Source organism: Pleurodeles waltl, chromosome 3_1, assembly GCF_031143425.1.
Source record: "Pleurodeles waltl isolate 20211129_DDA chromosome 3_1, aPleWal1.hap1.20221129, whole genome shotgun sequence".
Lineage (NCBI taxonomy): Eukaryota > Metazoa > Chordata > Amphibia > Caudata > Salamandridae > Pleurodeles > Pleurodeles waltl.
In genome coordinates, this window is record NC_090440.1 from 167,054,340 (window position 1) to 167,066,051 (window position 11,712).

Below are 11,712 nucleotides of genomic sequence, written 5' to 3' on the forward strand. Positions count from 1 at the left end.
TCTCACTACGTCCACCACTTCTTCTAGAGATTTTGTGTACAAACCCTACAAATATAATAGCAGAAATTGATTCTCTAATGTGTTCTCTTTGGAAATGAACCACCATGGGATATTTCCTATCTACATTCATAAAAGATCTGATATGTTCCTTACATCATTCCTTAAGCTTTCTAGTCATAGAACCGACATTGCTTTTTACAGATACAAATCATCATGTACACACAATTACAAGTATTATAATTTATGAACGAAGTGTAGGTACGCTCCTCACTAAATCTTTGGCATTGTCACACATAAACCAGCAACAAATGCAAGTACCACATTTGTAACATCCTTTAGGTGGATCAGGCAACCATTTCAAGTTTTCAGTAGGACATTCTATATGTTCTTTAGACTTGACTGTATCACTGCGACTAAGAATAGTTTTCAACGTTGAGGCTCTTTTATAGTAATTACTGGTTTCTTAGAAAGAAATTCCCCAATATCTGATTATAAAGAGAGCATCTCCCAGCCTTTCAAAAGACCCTTGTATATTATACTGTTTCCATTGGTAAATGTAGTGATAAATCTAATCACCTCGGAACATTCAGATTTGTTCACCTCTGCCTTTAGTAATGCCTCTCTGCTGATTTTGCTAGCTCTCTCCTTTGCCACACATAATGTTGCTTGGTGATATCCTTGTTGAAGGAACCAGTCCCAAATCTCATCTTCATGTTTCTTATAGTCTGTCTTTAGAGTGCAGTTTCTTTTGGAATACAAAAATTCCCCAAAAGGGATGTTGCTGATTTGTTTTTTAAGATGTCCTGAATGAGCATTCAAAATTGCATTTGCCAATGTTGGTTTTCTAAACGTTCTAATCTAGACATTAATTTACATTCTGCCACATATAATTGTAAATTAAGAAAACAGATATCAGCTTTGCTAAATTCTAAATTAAGAGTGATGGTGAACTCATCATTTAAGTATGTTTGAGATGCCTTAGGGTCCTCAACTGTTCCTTTCCAAATTTAAAAATATTATCAATATATCATCCCCAATAAATCAATTGATCACAATTATTTCATGGACTGGTTCAGGCATGCTGTCTTTCATACAGCCCCATGAAGAGGTTTTCATATGAGGGAGCAAACTGGGAACTCATTGCAGTTCCTCTGATCTGTTGGTAAAGTTAATTGTGATACAAAAAGAAATTATTGGTCACTATATATTCAGTAAGATCCAAAGCCATCAGTGAATCTTGCAATTACCTTGCGGATTTAACAGCCTCAATATCTTTTTGGTGTTATATACTACAATAAAGACTATTCACATCCATAGTTACAAGATAAAAGTCCAAATCCCATGATATATATTCATTGAAAAAAACTAAAGGTTAAAGTAACGCTATAGTTCGGTGAAAGTTTCAGTGTCAATGTAATATTTTAAACTCTAAAAACCACAGAAAATCACCAGTTATAGTTCTCTCAAGTAACTACAACTAGTGCCCTATGATTACTATAACTTGCGCCACAGCCATGCACAGTTTTCTCATCCACAATTTTATTGCAAACATTGCAGCGATTTTATCAATGATGTCATAGAACATGTTATGAGTGATTTAATATGTGGGGTAATTACCAGTGCATGGCGAGTCCAGAGTCCTGATATGGCTGCCACCACTTCCTGGTTTATGTGGTGGCAGCCAATTAGATCTCAGCAGGAGATCTGACAGCTCTACAGATCCTCCGTGGCTTGATATATAAAAAAAAAATTAAACCTTAATTTCTCCAAACAGATTTACACAAAAACACAAAAACCACTGTTTCTGAACCAAGATCTAATTTTGTGCCAAATTTTGTGTAAATCTGTTCAACGGTTTGGACTGAAGATGTGTCTAAAGTTAATATGGAAAAATTAATGAGGAAAATGGGTTTTGAGAATCCTTCCCTTTCTCTCGGACCCCACGTGATGGATCACTGCCGAAACTTTCCATGTGCAAACTAGTCAAAAAGTAGCATTTCTTTGAAAAGTTTTGTGGAGGTTCGTCAAATGGTGCCAAAGTTTTTAGCAACACAAAAAGGGCATTTTCAATGGAAACACAATCCTAACTATACATTACAGCCACTGGGATAGATATATATATATGTACACTTCTTTCCTCAACCAATTAATGGAAAGGAAACAGACACTGTGTGTGTGTGTGAGCAAAGCGGTGTCATTTATTTAATAAGGAAGGGATACAGGAATGCGTTTCGGCACTACCGTGCCTTTGTCAACCAAAGGTTTACCATTAGTATGAAATAAAGGATACAGCTTTGCTCGCACACATTGAGTGCCTGTTTTCCTTCCATTAATTGGTTGAGGAAAGAAGCATACATGTTAAGAAATGCCTTCGGCGAGGCTTTATGACCGGCACCGCTGACGGTCAGGGGCTGGCCTGCAATGCAGCCTTGGGGGAGAAGATGTGTGTATATATATATATATATATATATATATATATATATATATATATACATATATATATATATATATATATATATATATATAGTTAGGTTCAGATTTTACACGCATGTAACCATAGAAATTCAACAGTTATACATACATAAGAAACTATAACTCATGCCCTGAGATAACTATAGCTTGCACCCACATCTTGCACAGTTTTCTCATCAATAATTTGATCGCAAATGTTGCAGTTATAATATAAATAATTTCATAGAAGAAGTTATTACTGATGTAATAAGTGGGGTAAGTAGCAGTGCATGGTGAGGGTGCATGTTATAGTTACCTTAGGGCACAACTTTCTTGAGATAAGTATAACTGTTGGATTTCTATGGTTTTGTGCATGTAAAATCTGCAACTAAATATAATGTCCCTGTAACCTTTGTTTTTTTTCAGTGAATTTCTAAGGCTTTTTAATTCTACTTTCTAACTATAATGTCCCTGTAACCGTTGTTTTTTCAGTGAATTTCTATGATAATTTAATGTTAAGTAATATTTAATTACCTTACGTTAATCCAACCCTGGCCACGCACAGTCTTTGGCCAGGCCCTGCACCCTACCCGCATTAGGCAGCCAACCCTGTGCCACAAATACCCATTCAGCTTTTTCTTCAGGGGAATAACTAATGCCTTTTACCATCACTGAGGGTATACACCCTAGCCTCCAGAACATGGGGATAAACTTTTTCTAAGGATTCTGCAAAAGCGTCTGGGCCAAATTGAAGCACCCTAAGTCAGACAGGGGTCATCCAGCGATCCCAAAGTAATCTGCGCCAAATGGCTTTTAATTGTTGCCAGCGGAATAGGAGAGCACCTGGCTAAATGGCACTTAGAAGGTTGTCTCTGTGAAACAGCTTCCTTAGAAGCAGTATCTGACCTGTCCTCCAGCTCTTGGAATTGTGCAAAAATCTTCATAATCTTGTCCCTAAAGAACACAGCCACCCTATTACAAAAATCTTGGATATCCTCCCACGCCTGTTGAGTTGGGGTAGGGGGGGACGTGAGATTGCTAACTGTCCTAAATAATTCTTTAGGTGCATTAATGGCAGATCCTATATTTTGGGAGAAATAAGATGATTTAGCTTCATTGATGGCACTTTCATACTTTCAAAATAATTCCTTGTGCTTGTTCTTCTCTTCCAGATTGAGAGCCATTCTCCACCTCCGTTCCTGCCTCCGACATTTCCTTTGAAGGTCTTTAAGATCATCAGAAAACCACAAAGCTGAGGTTTTCCTCCTAGCATCCTTCTTGAATCGGATAGGGGAAAACTTGTGAAAAAAGTGACAAAACACAATTATTAAAATTCTCTTCTAAGGACCCCAGGCCACATAATTATCTAGCTTGAAATATGACCAGGGCTTCAGTTAACTAATTTCCTATGACTTTACTCCACTTTCTAAAACAGATGACATTACCCTGCTTGCTCTTTTCTGCCATCTCCCTATGCTCTCTAAACATCACTGCATGATTATCAGACAAACCTAAAGGTAGACACTCTTCCATTGTCAGGGCATGTAGACTGGTGAAGATCCCATCCAAAGTATGACCAGCTAAATGGGTTGAAGAGTTACCCTTTAAAAAAGGCCGAATCTATTCATTAGCTCTAAAAAGGCCTTGGTGCCTTTATCGGCTTTTATTTTAAATGGAGATTAAAATCCCCTAGAATGATGAGGTTATTTCACGAGATGAACTGCTCTAGCACCTGGTTCAAGTTCATAATGAACTGAGTTTTCGTGCCAGGAGGGAGATAACCAGAAGTCCTGCCAGGGTCTGTATACAGTTGATTTTAATTTAAAAATACCCCAACTTGCAGCCCTCAATAGCCAAAGAATTAATAGGCTCAAGAGTACAGTTCAACCAGTCCCAGAAAATAATAGCTAGTCCTCCATCTCTCCGTGCGCCTCTAACAGACCTCACTCTAGCATACTCAGGGGAAGTGGCAGCCACTAGGTCAGGACCCAAGTCTTACCTCTCCCAGGTCCCTGTGATAAACAGACAATCTAAATGTGTTGTACCAATCAACTCACTGATTTCAGTGTTTTGTCAGAGAGTCGACGTTAACCAAGGTGCAGCTTAAAGTTGTCTTCACTGTCCTAACCTCTCTATCCACTGTTCCCTGCCATTGAGACTTACTAGTTAACTCCTAACTCTTAGTAATCCAATTGCAATAAGAGCAACACCACCTCCCAACAACTCGCAGGTCCATCGAGTCACATCCCTTCCTACTTACTTTCTGATCAAGATTAAGTAGGGCCAACAATAACCACCCGTTGGGACCTGAAAGTGTAGAACCTAATGTACAATTTCTGATCATACCATTGAGCTGATCTTCTGTGGAATTAACTAAACTTTGCCAACTGTCACACTCTGCAATTGAATTGATATTAGACACATTCATATCTTTCACTTTTGATAAACCTAGGCAAATTGTTTGTTGAACAGTATTGTTCAGGAAAATCATCTGTAATGGAATAAAACATGCTTTAAATAAGGCAGCCATGTTCTTTCCAATAATCATAACCCTTAATAGCTAGATGGGAAACACATTAATTTGAATAAATTAATTTAGTAGCGGTCAGCAAATGTTTTCTTGCTTTTGTTACTGATAATTTGAAATTATATGGCACAGGATCAGTAATATCATGCCCAGAAAAACATGTAAATTTGGAACTCCCCATTGGTGGAGCCAGACAATGTTCCCATTGTGTGTAATTAAAAACTGTACGAGGAGTACTCGCTCTATGTAGGTAATGGTGTCCATAATAATGATAACAGAACATTTCACCATAATTTGCAGATTTCATTTACATAGTTTCACTTTCAAATACAATATAATATACAAGCTCAGAAAGCATTGAATCAACCGTTTTCATGGCCCAGTCATCAGACAGAACGCCAAGTGTAATTATATCATTCATAGAGCTTTTAAAAACATACGGAATTGGAATGGTCTCAGAATGGCCAAAATTATCATATGGAACTTTATCCCAAACAATCCCATCAGGAACCGGAACAGCAGAAATGTTCACTCAGGACCAATTACTTCACAGTTTGTGGGAAGACAAGTGAGAATTCAGTACCTCATCCACCAGTTCAACAGCAGAGCATTCAGGAAGATAATGCCCATTTGTAAGCAGAAAGAAGACAATCACAAATCCAATCCACAAAAAGAAAGCCAGCAAAGTCAGTATAATCCACAAATAGTACCATAGATGGACCGGATAAGTGTGTTTAAGCCAGATAAAAAGCTTATGTATAACATGAAACAATGGGGTTGCTGAGTTTGAAGAGAAGTTGTCAATGTCGACAAAAGATCAAGAAGCAGTCTTTGCGAAGACAGGATCCACGGCAGGTGAAAGAGAACTGGTAGATGCCTCTAATGGTGGTTCATCAACTTAGTTGTTCTGAAAAATAGTTGAAGACTGTAGACTTACATCAGGTCAGTTTCTGGTGCTTGTAGTGGTAATTGGGATCAACAAAAGTTCATTCTCTGCACTCCCCAGACTAGGGGAAACAATTTCAGTGCTGTTGAATGCTTGAAGCGTTATCGCCTGTATGATAGTGAGAGGGGATAGGAAACTATCCAGGAAACCTCAAGGTCTACTGTTCAGGATTAGCCCATGATGCAAATTGACTTGATCAATTCCGGGACATATTTATAATTGTTTTGCGCCTAATTTGCGTCATTTTTTCTACGCAAATTCAGTGCGAAACTAACTCCATATTTACACTTTGGCGCTAGACCCGTCTAAAGCTTAATTTATGGAGTTAAAGTAATTTTTTGGATGTGGAAACCTACTTTCCGTCAATGAAATGTAAAGTAGGCGTTCCCGTGCAAATAATGACTCTTATGGCCTTAGCGCCATATTTATCCCCGTGCTAAAATCACGCACTGGGGTAGGAGGGATCAAATCTTTGCACCATTATTTAAAGCCTGGATCAGGGCAGGCGTTAGGGGACCTATGGGCCTATTCCCATGGTGGAACACCATGGAATAAGCTCACAGGTGCCCTTCCCAGGCCCAAGGGACACCCACACCAGAGGGACAGCGGAGGATGGGGGACCCCATCCCAGGTAAGTATAGTTAAGTACAGGTAAGTATTTTTTTTAAGTGCCATTGGGGGCCCTTAAGTGGGCTCCCCTACATGGCACTGGGTGTATTGGCCATGCCCAGGGTGTCCCTGGGCCCCTGTGCTGGCCATTGGGGTGGTGGGTATGACTCCTGTATTTTCTAAGACAGGAGTCATGTGGTATGGATGGTTTTGCGTCAGAAAATGACGCTAGGCTGGTTAGAGTCATTTTAATTTTTACTCAAACCAGCCTAACATCATTTTTTGGTGCAAAACTCACTTCTTCCATACCGCCTGCCTCACCCGGCTAATGTCATTTTTTTTCATGGTAGCTTACCCTTATCACCGGCTTGCACCATTCCATAAATATGGTGCCTGGCTGGTGCTCAGAAATGGTGCAAGCCGATGCTAAACCTTTTGGTGCAAAACTGCTCTGGTGCATTTTTGCACCAAAAAGTATAAATCAGGGCCAAAGTGTTTGTCTTTATAACAAGCAAGTGGTGGTAGAATCACAATTTAGGTTTTTTGGATTCCGAGAAGTGGCACCGGTACATGGCATGATGGCCCGAATTTCTTTCTCAATCTTCTCTCGAACCAGATCCCCAACTTTTGGAATCCAGCTTGTAGATGTTGGTAAATTCCTCATTCCCAAAGTGGCGGCATGTGAGGTAGAATGTTCATCTTGGAAATGTTGTAGTTCCTGCAAGACAGTGAGATGTTCATTTATGTGAAAGGGAGTTTCTGCTGGTACTGCATCAGGACCATAAACATCTGGGACTAACATTGGAATGCCATACAGGACTTCATGTGGGGTATGGCCACCCAAAGATCTTCTAGCCAGATTATTTAATGCTCTCTGGATCCCCTATAGGTGATGGATCCAACTATGACCTGAACCTAATACTTTAGCTGTAAAGGATTGGGTAAGTCTTGTTTTTTTCTTTCCACTATCAAATTTCCCTCAGGATGTAAGGGATAAGAATAATGCACTGCTTCACACAGGGTTTCCATGGTATACCTGTAAGCTTCAGAGGCAAACACAAGGCCCGGATTTGAGTGGAATACAGCAACTGCATATGTCCTGGTTGAAGGCTTTAAAATATTTACTAACAGTGTGAGCGTCAGCCGATCATTGTGGCCACACCCAAAGGAATCTGGAGCAATAGTCTACAGCAAGTAGAATATATGTGTATGCACCATCTGAATTTAAAGGACCACAGTGGTCCAGGTAGACACACACTGCATAGGCTTGTTTGAGACTAAGAGGGTTATTCCAACTTTGGAGGAGGTGTTAATCCGTCCTAAAAGTGACGGTAAAGTGACGGATATACCACCAGCCGTATTACGAGTCCATTATATCCTATGGAACTCGTAATACGGCTGGTGGTATATCCGTCACTTTTAGGACGGATTAACACCTCCTCCAAAGTTGGAATAACCCCCTAAGAGTCATATTTACAAGAAAGTGGCACATCGGTCCTGATGCGCCACTTTTTATGCGCCATCCCTGCCCCACCTAACAACACCATGGTTGCGCCATATTTACAATACAGCATACCATGGCGGTCGTTTGATGCTATTGTGGCACATTGCTGCACTAGCATCAAAAAAGTTGATGCTAGTGCAGCAATGCACATGGAGGCCCATTGATTAAAATGGGTGCATCATTTTAACGCAAATGATGGAACAAATGGTGCACTGAAATGTTGTAGATTTCACTGCTCCATTTTTTGGGGCTTCCCTGTGTCAGAACGCCCCTTGCATATATTATGCCTGCCAGAGGCATAATGTGGCGCAAGGGTTTACAAAGTGGCACAATGTAAGCATTGTGCCACTTTCTAAATATGGCATGGGAGGAAGGCCTCCTTAAAGCTGCCTTAGCATTAAAAAATTACGCTAGGGTGGTGCAAGGTGGCACTAGGATCTTGTAGATATGCCTATAAGAGGGGTGCCTGTGGTGGACGCTTTGTAGTAGAACCTTTAATTTGCTGTCAGATACAACCAAGGACATACTGCTTTGTCTGTTTCTACAGACCATGCCACTAATAGCGTTTTTGCAGTTATGAAATAGTAGCAGCCACACCTGTATAAGCAGAAGCATCACCCTCATGCGCTGCATGAATTAATTCTAACCTACTGTCTTGGTTGGGGATAACACAATCACCCATCCCTGGAATTGTTACATAAAAAATGTTTTGGGCACTTAAGTGATAGGAATATTTTTCTGGCTATGCTTTGGGTCATTGATACTCAATGTACGGCCCCCCTGACCTTTACATGCGGCCCCAAAATCAAAAGCAGCAGTGGATTGAATCAGCGCTAACATTGAGCAAGAAATTAAATAAACAAACAAGCATTTATATAAAGGTTAACTGAAATTAAAGAAAGGAAGTAACTAGGTTATCCTGCACTGTTTATCTTTAGAAAAACCTTTATTTTAAAAGCAATAGTGTAAAAATATGATTAAATCCACTCAAAATTCAGAAAGCGTATTTCATTAACATATAAAACCGTTCCACCTTCGTACATCACATTTTATCAGTGCATTGAGAACTATTTTTTTTTAAAGTAATAGTTTTTAAACATAAATTTACATTCGTTTTTTCCCCACCCTGACAAGAGTGTCAATAGTGAGCTAAGATGTATGTCAGTTGTTTAGTGCACCCTGTGGGTTGGGTTCCTGTTAAACACAAACATTATAGTTTATTAAATCAAACACAGGGGAATGTTTTGCACATTCCACATCTTGGAGTCATGTATTTCAACATGCTTTTGTATGTGATATTGAAGAAAAAAAGGGAAAGTGGAACAAAACAATTGCCTAGGATCACACAATTTGATAAAGTGGGGAAGCTGGGATTCATTCTAGGGTGCAGCTGTTATGTTTTTCGCTTCCAGTACACCCACTTTACTGGCACTACTCCCTGGAACTTTCTCCTTCTCAGTGCCACATTGCTGGCATCAATGCTGCCCTCATCACATCATAGACCAAAAATGTTGGCCCCGGTAAAATGTTTGTGAGTACCCATGCTTTGGGTAATGGGGTGCCGTCATTCACCCTTGTGTGAGAAAGAGTAATCGCAGCTAGAGTTTCAGTAACGACTGCAGATTTGGCTCCTTCGCCAGCCAGTTAATTCCCTACAACGTGTATTGCAATATGTTGATGGCTCAATGTGTGTATGACATGAGCCCATGGCAGTCTGATTTTTAACTCTGCCACCTACCCCCAGAGTATTTTATGCTTGATCGTATTTCCTTTAGAGTCTCTGAATCCAGAAAGGCATCAGTAATGCAGATTTTCATTGAAAGACTGGACACAATAATACAAATCACACACAATGTCAGGAATTCAGGATCTGCATGTTTCAGTGCCAAAATTAATGCTTTTAGTTCAGCCAGCTGTGCAGTGCAATCCCCTTGGGACTGCGTAAAGGGCTGTTGAGGGTGGAATTCTCCATCCCTTATAACTCCATAAACAGCTGTGCAACCCGTGGAGTATTGATGTTTAGTACCTACAGCAGGTTGAGCTGAACCATCAGTGTAAATAATATATTTATACTGATCAAGAGGCATAATGTTAGTAGGCATGGAGTACTCCTGTTCGAATTGAGGAAAGTCTTGAGTTTGCAACTTTGGGTCAAAAACATATTCATGGTCAGAGACAATGATCATATATGTGTAAATCCATGTATAGAAAATGTTGTCAAAGGGGACTTAAAAGTGTAGGATTCACATATCATGCATAGTGGTAGGCATTTTTTTAAGAGTGCTTGGTCTGGGGAAGCATAAACTCAGGATTCAGAACATAACAACAGTTTGGGTAATAATATATTTATATAGCCAACCCTAACACTTTTTAGCAAAATTAGCATAATAAGACTGGGGTAAAACCATAACTGTCTAACCTGTACCATGAAATTTGCATGCTGCTCTTTGAAGGCAGTTCATAGCTTGGATGAGTCAAAACTGCCACTCGACAAAACCCCAATCTCTCTCCGTTAGGTACATTAATCATCAGAGGTATCTTGGCACTTTTATTGTTGCCTGAAAACTGCTGGATAGATAAGGAAGTCTGCAGTGCTTTTAAATCTGCTGCACTGCTATAAAACTGACCCCCATTCTTCCAGCCTCCTGGGGAAATGCCTGATGCTCAGTACGGCCTTGTTTGGTTGATGTTCATACTTTTCAAGGAAGTGTGGTGCCAGACTCTTTCCCTCATTTGAAAGCTCACATACCAAAAATAGGACACTGAGGAAGCAATGTTTGTTTTCTTAAAGTTGAATTTGTAGCCATGTTCAGCAAATCCCAATGCAATGTAATCTACTCTGGCCAAATGTATGTTTAAGTCATCATCCGTCAGATATATATAATTGACATAGGGCAATGCTTCCTGGTCAATATCACCAATATTGATGTCACACTGGCAGAGAACAGCCCTGGACTGTTCTAATACGCTTGGGGAAGTCAGTAAGAGCTGAGAATGGAAAAAGCGGTTAGTTCTGTGCTTTCAGGCACTATGTTTTAGCAAAAGAAACCATTGGAAATATCCAAGTACGTTTTGTATTTTTTGTGGACAATATTGTTTATCAGTGCAGTACTGTGAGACATTTAAATGTCTGCAATATAAGGCTATTCTATAGGGTTGTTCATGGAAATACGCAGGATTCAATTACTCCCTACTACTCGAGCTGTGAGAGAATCTTTCACACAGGAGCCTTTGCGTCATGCTTTATAGGGTTTTATGCTTGCACTTGCAGGCTGGACCTTATGGGTATTATATGATAGGAAAATCCCTAACCCAGCCCACATGGTTGCAGAATAATGCCGGGGCTTGTGCAGGAGCCCAGTCTGCAGCATACTTTTGCTTTACTTGGTCTGGAACAAGGACCGAGAAAGACAGTAAAATCACATCTTACCCTTGTGGGAGGATTCTAACAAACTCTGGTGGCCAAACTTTTTCTGCCAAGAGAATGTCATAGGTATGTGTTAATCATTCCCAGAAAATTACTTTAATTGTGCGCATTATGTCCCCCTCAAATTGTATGTTTGATTTAGAAACTCAGTCTTGAGGGGTGACCTGCCTGTCTGGTGTTTCAACTTGTATGTAGTTGTTAGTCGCTCTCACATCCAGAAACTCTTTTGATTCTGGCGATCTTTTGTG

At 39.9% G+C, this 11,712-nt stretch overlaps 1 long non-coding RNA gene across 1 annotated transcript in view; it reads left to right on the top strand.

Moving 5' to 3' along the window:
- LOC138283882 (uncharacterized) overlaps positions 1 to 4,972 on the top strand; it is a 131,739-nt gene extending 126,767 nt beyond the window's left edge. The window contains exon 5 of the long non-coding RNA XR_011201320.1: positions 3,624 to 4,972. This is a non-coding gene — a long non-coding RNA (uncharacterized lncRNA). The remainder of the gene's footprint in view (positions 1 to 3,623) is intronic.
- The last annotated feature ends 6,740 nt before the right edge of the window (positions 4,973 to 11,712 follow it).